The sequence below is a fragment of the Macaca thibetana genome, chromosome 13 (genome assembly GCF_024542745.1).
Source record: "Macaca thibetana thibetana isolate TM-01 chromosome 13, ASM2454274v1, whole genome shotgun sequence".
Taxonomy (NCBI): Eukaryota; Metazoa; Chordata; class Mammalia; order Primates; family Cercopithecidae; genus Macaca; species Macaca thibetana.
The window spans coordinates 8029369-8044334 of NC_065590.1; the positions used below are offsets into that span (position 1 = coordinate 8029369).

General features: G+C 34.2%; 1 long non-coding RNA gene across 2 annotated transcripts in view; it reads right to left on the reverse strand.

Moving 5' to 3' along the window:
* LOC126933944 (uncharacterized) overlaps window positions 1-14966 on the reverse strand; it is a 168448-nt gene that overhangs the window by 125425 nt on the left and 28057 nt on the right. For both annotated transcript variants that reach the window (XR_007718773.1, XR_007718772.1), the window contains exon 2: window positions 14027-14064. This is a non-coding gene — a long non-coding RNA (uncharacterized LOC126933944). The remainder of the gene's footprint in view (window positions 1-14026; window positions 14065-14966) is intronic.

A 14966-nucleotide genomic window follows, 5' to 3' on the forward strand; every position in this document is an offset into this window, starting at 1 on the left:
AATGGACTTTGGTCAATAATAATATGTCAATATTGGCTTAACAAATGTTCCACACCAATCCAAGATGTTAATAATAAGGAAAATTAAAGGTTATGGCTGGGGACTATATGGAAACTCTGTACTTTCTTCTTAATTTTTCTCTAAACATACTGATCTAAAAAAGTAAGTAACAAGGAGGCAGAGCAAGACAGCAGGATAGAAGGCTCCACCAATAGTTTCCCTCACAAGGGTAACAAGTTTACTACTACCTACGCAGAAAAATACATCTTCGTAAGAACCAAAAATCAGGGCCAGTTGAAGAGTTATTGACCTTAAAGAGGAGGTAGAGAAAGAGATAGGGTTAGAAAGTTTTATTAAAGAAATAATAACAGAGAACTTCCCAACCCTATAGAAAGATATCAATATCCAAGTACAAGAAGGTCATAGAACACCAAGCAGATTTAACCCAAAGAAGACTATATAACTCAAGGCATTTCATAATCAAATTCCCAAAAGTCAAGGATACAGAAAGGGTCCTAAAAGCAGCAAAAGAAACAAATAACATACAATGGAGGTCCAATACATTTGGAAGCTGGCTTCTTAGTGGAAACCTTACAGGCCAGGAGAGAGAACCATGAAATATTTTAAGTATTGAAGGGATAAACTTTTACACTAGAATAGTATATCCTGTGAAACTATCCTTCAAACATGAGGGAGAAATACTTTCCCAGACAAACAAAAGCTGGGGGATTTCTTCAATAACAGCCATGTCCTGCAAGAAATGCTTAAGGGAGTACTTCAATCAGAGAGAAAAGGATATTAATGAGCAATAAATAATCACTTGAAGATATAAAATTTACTGATAATAGTAAGTACACACAAAAAAAATAGAGTATCATAATACTGAAACTATGGTGTGTATACTACTCTTTTCCTAATACAAAGACTAAATGATGAACCAATAAAAATAATGACTACAAAAACTTTTCAGGATATAATCAGCACAATAATATAAACAAAACAACAAAAAGTTAAAAAGTTGAGGGACAAACATAAGGCATAGGACTTTTATTAGTTTGTTTTTTCCTTGTTGGTTTGTTTACACAAATAGTGTTAAATTGTTATCAGGTTAAAATAATTGGTTATAAGATAGTACTGGCAAGCCTTGAACCAAAAAACATACAATGTCTATACAGAAAATAAAATATAAGAATCTAAATTATACAACCAGAGGAATTCACCTTTACTAAAGAAGACAGGAAGGAAAGAAAGAAGGAAGGGAAGACCATAAAACACCAGAAAATAAATAACAAAATGGCAAAAGTAAGTCCTTACTTATCAATAATAACATTAAATGTAGATGGACTAAATTCTCATATAAAAAGACATAGAGCAGCCAAATAGATGAAAAGTCAGCACCCATAGATCTGTTGCCTACAAGAAACACACTTGACCTATAAAAGCACACCTAGATTGAAAATAAAGAAATGGTTTTCCATACCAATGGGAAACAAAAAAGAACAGGAGTCACTATACTTATATCATACAAAATAGATTTCAACACAAAAACTATAAGAAGAGACAAAGAAGGTTACTGTATAATGATAAAGGGGTCAATTCAGCAACAGTTTTAAATATCTATGCAAACAACACTGGAGCACCCAGATATATAAAACAAATATTATTAGAGTTAAAGAGAGAGATAGGCCCCAATACAATAGTAACTGAAGCCTTCAACACTCCACTTTCAGCATTGGACAGATCATCAAGAAAGAAAATAAACAAAGAAACATCACACTTAATCTGCACTATATACCAAATGGATCCAATAAATATTTACAGAACATTTTATCCAAGAGCTGCAGAATACATATTATTTTCCTCAACACATGAATCATTCTCAAGGATAGACCATATGTGAGGTCACAAAATAAGTCTTAAAACATTCAAAAAATTGAAATAATGTCAAGCCTCCCCTCTGACCATGATGGAATAAAACTAGAAATTAATAGCAGGAATTTTGGAAATTACACAAATACATGGAAATTAAATAATATGCTCCTGAATAGTCAGTATCTCAATGAAGAAATTAAGAAAGAAATTGAAAAATTTCTGGAAAAAAAATGATAATGGAAACACAACATACCAAAACCCATGGAATACAGCAAAAGCAGTACTAAGAGAGAATTTAATAACTATAAGTGCCTACATCCAAGAGAGGAAAAACTTCAAATGAACAATCTAATGATGCATCTTTAAAAACTAGAAAAGTAAGAGCAAACCAAACCCAAAATTAGGAGAAGGAGAGAAATAATAAATATCAGAGCAGAAATAAATGAAATTGAAATGAAAAAAACAATACACAAGATCAATGAAACAAAAAGTTGGTTTTCTGAAAAGTTAAACAAACCTGACAAACCTTTAGTCAGACTATGAGCAAAAGAAAGAAGATCCAAATAAATAAAATCAGAAATGGAAAAGGAGACATTGCAGCTGATACTACAGAAATTCAAAGGATCATTAGTGGCTATTACAGGAAACTATATGCCAATAAATTGGAAAATCTAAAAGAAATGGACAATTTCCTAGATACATACAACCTGCCAAGATAGAACCAGGAAGAAATCCAGAACTTGAACAGAACAATAACAAGCAATGGAATTGATAAAAAGTCTCCCACGAAAAGAAAACCTGAGACCTGATGGCTTCACTGCTGAATTCTACCAAATATTTAAGGAAGAGATAATACCAATCTTACTCAAACCCTTCTGAAAAATATAAAAGGAGGGAATACTTCCAAACCCATTATATGAGGCAGGTATTACCCTGATACCAAAACCAGACAAAGATACATAAAAAAAGAAAGAAAGTTGAAATTAAGAAGAAAGTTGAAATTAACAAGAAAACTGAAAAATTTCTTGAAGCGAATGATAACAGAAACACAACATACAGAAACCCATGGAATATAGCAAAAGCAGTACTAAGAGGGAAGTCTGTAGCTGTAAGCACAAAAGATCTACAGGCCAATATCTCTGATGAATATTGATGCAAAAACCCTCAACAAAATACTAGCAAAGTGAATTCAACAATACATTAGAAAAAGTATTCACTATGACAAAGTGGGATTTATCCCTGGGATGCAAGGATGGTTTGCATATGCGAATCAACCCAATGCAATGCAATACATCATACCAACAGAATGAAGGATAAAAACCATAAGATCATTTCAATTGATGCTGAAAAAGCATTTAATAAAATTCCACATCCCTTCATGATAAAAACCCTCAAAAAATTGCAGCTAGAAGGAACATAACTCAGCATAATAAAAGTCGCATATGACAGACCCACAGCTAGTAACATACTGAATAGAGGAAAACTGAAAGACTTTCTCTAAGATCTGGAACACAACAAGCATGCCGACTGCCACTACTGTTATTCTGCACAGTATTGGAAGTTCTAGCTAGAGCAATCAGAGAAGAGAAAGATATAAAGAGCATCCAAATTGGAAAGGAAGAAATAAAAGTATCCTTGTTTGCAGATGACGTAATACTATGTTTGGAAAAAACTAAAGACTCTACAAGGAAACTATTAGAACTGGTAAACAAATTCAGTAAAGCTGCAGGATACAAAAGCAACATACAAAAATGAGTAGCATTTTTAAACACCAACAGTGAACAATGTGAAAAAAAAAAGTAATCCCACTTACAATAGCCACATATAAAATTAAATACTTAGAAATTAGCCAAAGAAGTGAAAGATTTCTATAATGCAAACCATAAAACATTCATGAAATAAATTGAAGAGGACACCAAAAAAAATGGAGAAATATTCCATGTCTATTGATTGGAAGAATCAATATTGTTAAAATGTTCATGTTACCCAAAGCAATCTACAGATTCAATGCAATCCCTATCAACATATCAATGTTATTCTTCACAGAAATAGAAAAAAAAATCATAAAATTTATATGCAACCACAAAAGGCCCAGAAGAGCCAAAGTTATCCTAAGCAAAAAAAAAAGAAAAGAAAAAAGAAAATGAAAAAAACTGGAGGAATCATATCATGCTACATGGCTTTAAATTATACTGCAGAATTATAGTAACCAAAGCAGCATGGTACTGCCATAAACAGACACACATAAACCAGTGGAACATAATAGAGAACCTAGAAATAAATCACCTACAGTGAACTCATTTTCAACACAGGTGCCAAGAACATACACCAGAGAAAAGACAGTCTCTTCAATAAATGGTGCTGGAAAAACTGAATATCCAGATGCAGAGGAATGAAACTAGACACCTATCTCTCACCATATACAAAAATCAAATAAAAATAAACTAAAGACTGAAATCTAACATTTCACACTATGAAACTACTACGCGAAAACGTTGGGGGAATTCTCCCAGACATTGGTCTGGACAAAACTTTCTTGAGCAGTACCTCACAAGCACAGGCAACCAAAGCAAAAATGGACAAATGGGATCACATCAAGTTAAAAAGCTTCTGCACAGCAAAGGAAACAATCGAAAAGGTAAACACATAACCCACAGAATGGGAGAAAATATTTGTACCCATCTGACAAGAGATTAATCACCAGAATATATAAGGAGTGCAGACAACTCTATTGGAAAAAAAAATCTAATAATCCAATCAAAAGGTAGGCAAAAGATTTGAATAGACATTTCTCAAAAGAAGACATACAAGTGGCAAACAGGCATATGAAAATGTGCTCAATATCATTGATCATTAGAGAAATGCAAATCGCAACTACAATGAGATATCATCTTGCCCCAGTTAAAATGTATAATATCCCAAAGACAGGAAAATAACACATACTGACAAGGATTTGGACAAAGGGGAACCCTGCACACTGTTGGTGCGATTGTAAATTAGTACAACTACTATAGAGATCAGTTTGGTGATTCCTCAAAAAACTAAAAATTGAGTTTCTGTACGATCCAGCAATCCCACTGCTGAGTATACACCCAAAAGAAAAGAAATCAGTATATTGAAGAGATATATGCACTCCTGTCTTGGTTGCAGCACTGTTTACAATAGCTAAGATTTGGAAGCAACCTAAATGTCTGTCAACAGATGAATGGATAAAGAAAATGTGGTACATATACACAATGGAATATTCATCCATAAAAAAAAAAATGAGATCCAGTCATTTGCAACAACATGGTTGAAACTGGAGGTCATCATGTTAAGTGAAATAAGCAAGACACAGAAAGACCGCATATTCTCACTTATTTGTGGGATCTGATAATTAAAACAATAGAACTGTTTGACAGAGAGAGTAGAGGAATGGTTACCAGAGGCTGGGAAGAGTAGTTGGGGGCTAGGGGAAGGTGGGGATGATTAATGATTACAAAAAATATTTAGAAAGAATGAATAAGACCTACTATTTGATAGGACACTTGGCTGACTATAGTTAATAATAACTTAATATTACAGTTTAAAATATCTTGATGAGTATAATTGGATTGTTTGTAACTCAAAGGATAAATGCTTGAGAGGATAGATACCCCATTCTACATGATGTGCTTATTTCACACTGCATGCTTGTATCAAAATATCTCAAATACCCCATAAATATATACACATACTATGTACCAATGAAAATTAAAAATAAAATAATTATAAAAAATTAAATAAATGAAGGGAAAACAAACTATGGTGGAATGATCACATCTCTGAATTAGTTATTTATAAGGCAAAGAATGCTTATTAATATCTTTTTAACAATGTGTCCACATTCCTCTCACCAGGGTTCCAGAACGTCAAAGATAGGGACTCTATTAAAAATATTATCACAAACCACAATATTCCAAAAATAAAAGCAACTAGGAGGAATGGTTTGATATCACCTTAAAGCAGATTTCTAGGAAGATTGGCCAACAAAATTTGTTATTTTCAAGTAATTCGGTATTCACCATGCTGTGTGAATTCACTGGCAAACAAAAATAATTCTGCTATGTTACTAAGGGTTAACATAGCGATAGGTAACATTGCAATTCAAGGTGGTGAAGAAATTATTAAATAGTTAATAGCATTAAGGATGCGTATGTTTACTCATTTTACAACATAAATCCTATCCTCATTTTACAACATAAATCTTATCCTTTGAATTTTTTATGCAAGTAAAGGATGATGAAAATTACATAGAACTAGACAATTGTAAGTTCATCTCATTATAATAATTACATACAATATCTAGAGGTTAAATTGACTGAGAAGCATGATATAATGTTGAGCCATTAAGATGTCTCTCCTAGCACGATAAAAATAGCAAAGCATTAGTAACTTAGCTGTGGGAGAGTAACATCAGAGGTTGAGTAGGCTATCCCAGCTTTCCTTCCCTCTACAAAGAGCAACAATTCAGCAGCTATCCATGAGGGAAAGCAACCCTAGAAGAGCCCAAGAGTTCACTTAGGAAAAAACAAAAATACCTCACAAGAATAATCATGAAAAAAATAAAGAATAGTTTCATTTTGCCTGCATCATCCCATTTTCCAGGCCAGCACTGCTCAGCATGGTGAGGGATCTCCCTGACTTGCTAGTCTCTCTCATAAGGAAAAGGAGAGTAAGGAGAACCACCAGCTTACTCAACTGTTTGGGGCACTGCCCAAATAATTACCTTCGTTTCCACTGAGATCACTGGGGAAACTAACATAGCTGAGACATCGGGAGACAGCTGGAAAGAAACAGAGGCTATCAGTATCAGCCATGTGGCAGGAATCACTGCAGTCCCCAGTGATCTGCTCTGCACAGGAGTACAGCAGACTTTTGCACTGAGGAGCTCAGCAACCTCATGTTCACTGTTTATTCCCCATAGCTTTCACAACTGCGAACCCTGATAGTGTCTGCTGTCACAGACCTCAGCATCTTGCTCCACTGAGAACTCCAGCAGCTTTCACTGCTGAGGAAACCAATAGCCAGCACAGGCACAGAGGACTCCTTGCAGCTTTTACCCCCCAAGGGCCTGGACTATCCTTCCTGGTTCCCACCACTGTGCTTGCACTCACAATTCACTCCTTTAGTTAAATGAGTATGCACACCCCCAGCTCAGGCCCTCAGCTGCCCCAGCAAGCACAGATGATGAGACTCCTACTGCCAGACCTCAGCTATTCCCTGTAACCATGCAGGTATATAATGTAAGCCACCCCTATGCCCCACCACAAGCATTCCTGCAATTCACCTTGGCCACTGCCCCTGGCCCTGACCCATGCCATCATGCATATACCCGTAGCTGACTCTTGCCACCATGCACATGCCAGCAGCTGGCCCATATCTGAGCATGTGCACACCACTGGCTCTGGTCCCCACTGTTGTATGCCCTGGCCTTGTGCTTGTGCTGCTAGGCCCAGAAGCACTGCTGAGGCTCCTAACAGTCCTTTAACTACCACAGATCTCCCACAGCTCTTGCCAGTAAGGACTACACAGTTGTTTAAGTTGTGAACCCCATCTTCCTGAGTTGATGAGACACTGCCCTATCTCCCCCTATCGGACCTTAAGTTGCAGGCGAAGGTTTTTCCTTAGCAAAGCCAGTTTATCAAGTCTGGAAGAGAGGGCTGCTTCTTCAAATACTGACACTCTCACAAGGCTTTAAGGATCACAAAAGATTAGAGATAAAAAATGACACTGTTAAAAGAACATGATAAACTTCTGGTAGCCAATCCCAAATAACCAGAGATTCTCTAATTTTGAGAAAAATAATTCAAAATAATTTTTCTAAAGAAGCTCACCAAACTAAAAAAACAACAGGTAAACAATTAAACAGCATCAATAAAAAAATAGAAAAACAAAACAAGAAGCTCAACAAAAAGATATAAAACATGAAAAAACAAACAAATTTCAAAACTGAATAATACAATGACTAAACTAAAAAATAAAATAAAGATCTTCCACCACAGAATAGCTAAAGCAGAAGAAAGAATGGAAAATCCAAAGACATTATTTGAAACTATAGTCAGAGGAGAAAAAATAATAATAAAAAGGAATCAAGAAAACCTATGATATCTGTGTAAAATCATCAAGAAAGTGAACTTCTCACAACAGGATATTCAGAAGAAGAAGAAGGAGAGAAGGGAACAGAATGCCTATGTAAAGAAATAATAGGTAAAAATGTCTCCAAAATGGGGAAACATTCAGGTACATAAAGCTCAAAGGTCTCTAATAAAATGAAACCAAAGATTTCACCAAGAAACATTAGAATCAACAGTGAAATATCAAAGATAAAGAGATAATGTTGAAAGCAGTAAAAGAAAGGAAGCATATCACATACAAGGGAATGATAATAACATTATCAATGGATTTCTCAGCAGAAATCTTACAGACGGGAGAGAGTGGGATGATATATTCAAAATGCTAAAAGGAAAAAAAAACTGACAACAAAGAATACTTTATCTGGTAAAACTGACCTCTAGAAATGATGAGAAAACAGGATTTTCCCAGACAAAAATAAAGCTGATGGAGTTTATAACCACCTAACCTGCTTTACAAGAAATGCTAAAGGGAGATCTTCAAAATGAAATGAATGCTACTAGTTAATAAATAACATGCAAATATATGAAACTATAAAACTCACTGGTGAAGGTAGATAGTTAAATTTAGAGTACTTTAATACTGTAATGGTAGTATGTAAACCACTTATAACTCTACTATAATGGTTAAAGGAAAGATGCATGAAACTAACTATAACTACAATAATTTATAAGAGTTACACAATATAAAGTTGTAAACTGACATTAAAAACAAAATGTGGGACAATACAATAGTAGAACTTTTGTATCCAATTAAAGTTAAGTTGTTATCTACTTAAAATCAACTGGCATAACTACAAGATGTTTTACATAAGCCTCATGGTAATCACAAGGCAAAAACTGACAGTATATACACAAAAGATAAAGAGAAAATAATTCAAAGCATACCACTACAGAAAACCATCACATTGCAAAGGAAAACAGCAAGATAAAAAAAGAAAAAAGAAAAAGGAAAAAAACAAAAAAACAAAAATAATGAACAAAATGGCATGGAGAATGGTGTGAACCAGAGAGACAGAGCTTGCAGTGAGCCAAGATCATGCCACTGCACTCCAGCCTGGGTGACAGAGTGAGACTCCATCTAAAAAAAAAAAAAAAAAAAAAAAAAAAAAACAAATTACTTTAAGTGTAAATGAACTACATTCATCGATCAAGAAATATAGAATAGCTGAACGGACTAACTTAAAAAACAGGGCCCAACTGTATGCTGACTCCAAGAAACTTCCTTCAGTTTTAAGGACACACACAGACTGAAAGTAAAGGACTGGAAAAAGATATTTCATGCAAATGGAACAAAAAGAGTGCAGTGGTAGCTCTATTTACATCAAACAAAACAGACTTTAACTCAAAACCTGTAAAAAGAGACAAAAAAGGTCATTAGATAATGATAAAGTAGCCTACTCATCAAGAGCCCATAAAAATTGTAAATATGTGTGACCTAACATTGAAGCACTTAAATATATAAACCAATTATTAAATGATTTTTAAGGGAGAGATAGCCCATAATACAATAATAATAGAGGACTAGTCCACTTTAAACAATGGACAGATTATCCAGAGAAAAATAAGGAAACGTTGAACTTGAATTACATGTTAGACCAAATGAACCTAATAGACACAAAGAACATTTTTTCTAACAGTAGCAGAATACACATTATTCTCAAGTGCACATGGAACATTATCCAAGATAAACACTATGTTAGGCCACAAAACAAGTCCTAACAAATTTAGGACAACTTAAATCATATCAAGAATCTCTTCAGGCCACAACAGTAAGAATCAATAATAGTAGGAACCTAGAAAAATTCACAAGTATGAGGAAATTAAATAACATATTCTGGAACAATCAATGGGTCAAAAAAATCAAAATGGAAACAAAATAAATCTTCAGGTGAACAAATATGAAAATACAACATGGTAAAATCTATAGAATGCAGCAAAGCAGTGGTAAGAGGGAAGACTACAGTGATAAATGTCTACAGTAAAAAAGAAGGAAGTTCTCAAATTAACACCCTAAATTTACAACTCAAGGAACAAGAAGAACAAACTAAACCCAAAGTTATTGAAAGGAAGAAAATAATAAAAATAAGAGCAGAAATAAATACAGGATAGAAAGAAACTATTAAATAATCAACAAAATTGAGTTAACTTTTTTGAAAAAATAAACAAAACGTACAAACCCTTAGCTAGACTATGAAAAAAGAGAGAAGACTCAAATAAGTAAGGTCAGAAATGAAGGTAAACACATTACAACTGACATCTCAGAAATAAAAAGGGCTATAAGTGACTATTATGAACAATGATATGTCATCAAAATGGATACCCTAAAGGAAATGGATAAATTCCTGGAAACGTACAACCTACCACAATTAAATCAAGATAAAATATAAAGCCTGGACAGGCCGTTAACAAATAAAGAGACTGAAATAATGATTTAAAATGTTAAAAATGATTTTTCAGGCTGGGCATGGTGGCTCACACCTGTAATCCCAGCACTTTGGGAGGCCAAGGCAGGTGGATCATGAGGTCAGGAGATCAAGACCATCCTCGCTAACACGGTGAAACCCCATCTCTACTAAAAATACAAAAAAATTAGCCAGGCCTGGTGGTGGGCACCTGTAGTCCCAGCTACTCAAGAGGCTGAGGCAGGAGAATGGTGTGAACCTGGGAGGCAGAGCTTGCAGTGAGCCGAGATTGCATCACTGCACTCAAGCCTGGGTGACAGAGTGAGACACCATCTCAAAAAAAAAAAAGCAAGATTCTCCAAAAAAGAAAAGTCTGGGACCAGATGGCTTTGTGGTGGAATTCTGCCAAGAATTCAAAAAATTACTATCAATTTTTCTTAAATTCTATCAATGCAAACAAAGTCACCACAAGAAAAGAAAATAGCAAGACAATGTCACTGATAAATATAGAAATCCTCATTGGAATACCAGCAAACTGAACTCCACACATGTAAAAGATTATACATCATGATCAAGTGGTATTTATCTCTGGAATGCAAGGTTGGTTTGACATCCACAGATCAATCAATGTGATATACCACATTAATAGAATACGAAAGAAAGACAATCTGATAATCACAAAAGATGCAGAGAAGGCATTTGACAAAGTTCAACATAAAAATTCTCAACTTATTAAATATAGAAGGAAATGTCCTCAACATAATAAAGGTCATAAATGAAAAACCCACAGCTAACATTATAATTAAATACTAAAAGCTTTTTATCTGAAATCCAGTACAAGGCAAGGATGCATGTTCTTACCAATTCTATTCAACATAGTACTGGAAGTGCTAGCAAGAGCAGTTAGAGAAGAAAAAGAGATTTAAATGTATCCAAATTCAAAAGGAGGAAGTAAAATTCTTCCTATTTGCAGAAGACACGATCCTGTATGTCTGAAATTAGACTCCATTTAAAAAATCTATTAGAACTAACAGATGAATTTAGTAAAATTGCAGAATACAAAATCAAAATACAAAATATTAGTTGTATTTCTTCACATCTATAATGATCTATCCAAAAAGGAAATCAATAAATCAGTCCCCTTTATGGCAGCACCTAAAGAACAAAATACTTAGGAATATATTTTACCAAGGATATAAAAGATCTGTACACTAAAAACAATAAGACATTGATAAAAGAAACTGAAGAATACACAAATAGATGAAAAGATATACACATTCATGGGTTAGAAGAATTAATGTTGTTAAAATGTCCACATGATACAAAGAGATACAACTGGTTTAATCCAATCCCTATGTAAATTCCAAAATATTCTAAAATTCATATAGAACTACAAAAGATCCCAGTTAGCCTAAACAATCTTAAGTAAGAAAAATACTTACTTAAGATTATATTAAGTATTGTGACATTGCACTACCTGATTTCAAATTATGTTATACAGCTACAATAATTAAAACAGAATGAAGCTGGCATGAATACAAACATCTAGACTGAATAAAGAGCCTAGCCAGGTATTCTTCAACAAGGGCACCAAGAATACTTGTGGGGAAAGGAAATTCTCTTCAGCAAACAGTGTTGGGAAAACTAGATATTCAGATGCAGAAAACATGAACTTAGACCCTTATACCATACACACATGTCAACTCAAAGTAGATTAAAGATCTAAAAGTAAGACTTGATGTCTTAAAACTCCTCACATAAAATGTAGGGGTAAATCTCCTTGACAATGGCCTTGGCCATGATTTTTGGGGTATTACATCAAAAGTTCAGTATGCAGAATAAGAGAAAATATTTGCAACTATACATCTGATAAAGGTTAATATTAATATCCAGGATATACAAGGAACCTACACCACTCAATAGCAAGACAATAAATAACCAAACTAAAAAATGAAAAAATGACCTGAATAGAAATTTCTCCAAGATACATGTAAAAAAATAGTCAATAGGCATATTAAAAGGTGTTCAACATCATTAATCATCAGGGAAATGCAAATCAAAACCACAATGAAATATTACTTCACACCTGTTAGGCTGGCTTTAATTATAGCAATAAGAGATAAATGTTGGTGAGGGTGTGGAAAAAAGGGAAACCTAGTACACTGTTAGTAGTAATGTGAATTGGTACAATATTGTGGAAGACAGTACAGAGGATCCTCAAAAATTTGAAAGTTGAACTACCATCTGACCCAGCATCCCTCCATTGGGTATATACTCAAAGAAATTAAATAAGCACATAATCGAGTTATCTGCACTCTCATATTCATTGCAGCATTATTCACAACAACCAAGATGTGAGAAAAACATAAGTGTCCATTGATGGATGAATAGATAAAGAAATTGTGATACACACACACACACACACACACACACACACACAGTAATTATTCAGCCTTTAGAAAGAAGGAGGTCCATTCGCGACAGTATGAATGTACCTGGGGGATATTATGCTAAGTGAAATAAGTCAAGCACAGAAAGACAAATACTGCATAATGCCACTTACATGCAAAATGGAAAAGAAGTGAAATTATGAGAAATAAAGAGTATAACAGTGGTTACCAGGAGCAGGGATGAGAGAAATGGAAAGATGTCTCTCAAAAGTTATAAAGTTGCAGTTATACAGAATGAGTAAGCCTGGAGATCTAATGCACAGCCCGAGGACTACTGTTAACAATATTGTATTATATAATGGAAATCTGCTAAGAGTAGGTTTCAGGTACTCTTACTACACACACACACGCGCGCACGTGCACACACACACACACACACACACTTAAAAGAACTCTGCTGGCTATACTGTCTAGGGTTTCTGTAAAATCATATTAAAAGGAAGCAGGTTGAGAAAAGCTCTCAAGCATCTCTCTCTATCTCAGTGTTATTTTCCCCTCAGCCTTTACTCATGGAAACAGGGACTTTCAAAACCCCCGTTTTGTTTTATTTTGCTTCGTTTTCCTATTTCTATACTTGCTCTGACAGATTTTAATGTGATGTCATATGATGTAATATAGGTGAAATATTAAGAATTTATCAAAAATGAAAAAGAAAAAAGAAACTTAGCAGTGTTAGTATTTAATGCTAAATATATCTATTAAGAACTTGCAGAACCACAATGTAAAGGAAACAATTATTTTCTGGGCATCACAACTGCCACAGTGAGGCCTTCAGATTTTGTATACCCGCTAGTATAATTCAAAGACTTCTGACAAAAGGTTGTGCCAATACTCATTAAAATAGTTAACTAGAAACAGTACATTTTATAAGCCAGTAAGAGCACGGTGGTTAATGTTAGCAATTGTTTTGCCATTTTAGTTGATTCATTCACTTAAAAATTTGTATTGAACCTCTAGCATTATGTTCCAGATAATGTTCTAGAAAATTGCAGTTAATCTGTGAAGAAACATAGATGAAATTTGCATTCTGGATTTTCATTTCTAGTTGTTGAGGTTTTCCGTCACAGTAACTTAAAGTGGGATTAAACTTAACATGTTTTTAGCTTCATAAAGAAGACACATTTTTGAAGATAACCTCATACCCTACCTTTTCAGAAAGTCAACCACAGAGTCTTCTATGCCGGTCTACAAACAGAAGAAACAAAGAGAAATGAAAGAGAGAGAAAAAAAAACAATAATAAGACAAAAAAGGAAATAACACATTAACTTAAGGAAAGAGAAATACAAGACTAATTTTTCTTATAAAATATTATACAAAATACATAATTTTCTTATAAAATACATTGGAATTTATAAGAAATGCATTCTTCTACTGAGGGCCTACTCTGTGTTAGACATTACATGAGGTCCTGGGATCAAACAGTGAGAAAAACATACTCTGCAACCTCATGGAGGGCACAGTCAGGGAAGGAAACAGGTATTCGTAACAGAAAAATATGAATCTATAAATATAAGCTGCAAACCATCCTGTTAAAAAATGTACAGGGAACTGGGCAGAAAGACTTCCCTACTGAAATGACATCTGAACTAAGCTCATGAGGATGGGAAAGAGAGGAGGTGATGCATTTCAAGCAAAGGAAATAGCAAATGCAAAACTCAGAGGTGGAGTATAACAAAGTAGTAGCAGGAGGAAGTTCAGCTGGAGTGCTGAAATAAAAAGAAGACAAATGAACTCAAAAAGTGAACTTCGGTTTTTGATGATACACTCAAAAATTGAAAGTATGTAATGGATAGAGAGTAGAAGTGTTTTCATAAGTGTTACTCTACTTTCTATACATTTTCTTTTTATTTATTTATTTATTTATTTATTTATTTAATTTTCCTACAATCTGGCAAGTAATGAACATTTGCACTCACAGGTCTCTCATTGGTTTATCAATTACCTTAGTGATACCCAATTTCATCACATGCATGTCCTGATTCCAGATCCATATTCTTAAAAAACGCTGATTGTTAGAGTAAGCCATCTTATAAAGGCACCTACTTCCTGTTTAGGTGGCAGTAGCAGAATTTTTATTTTACTAGTA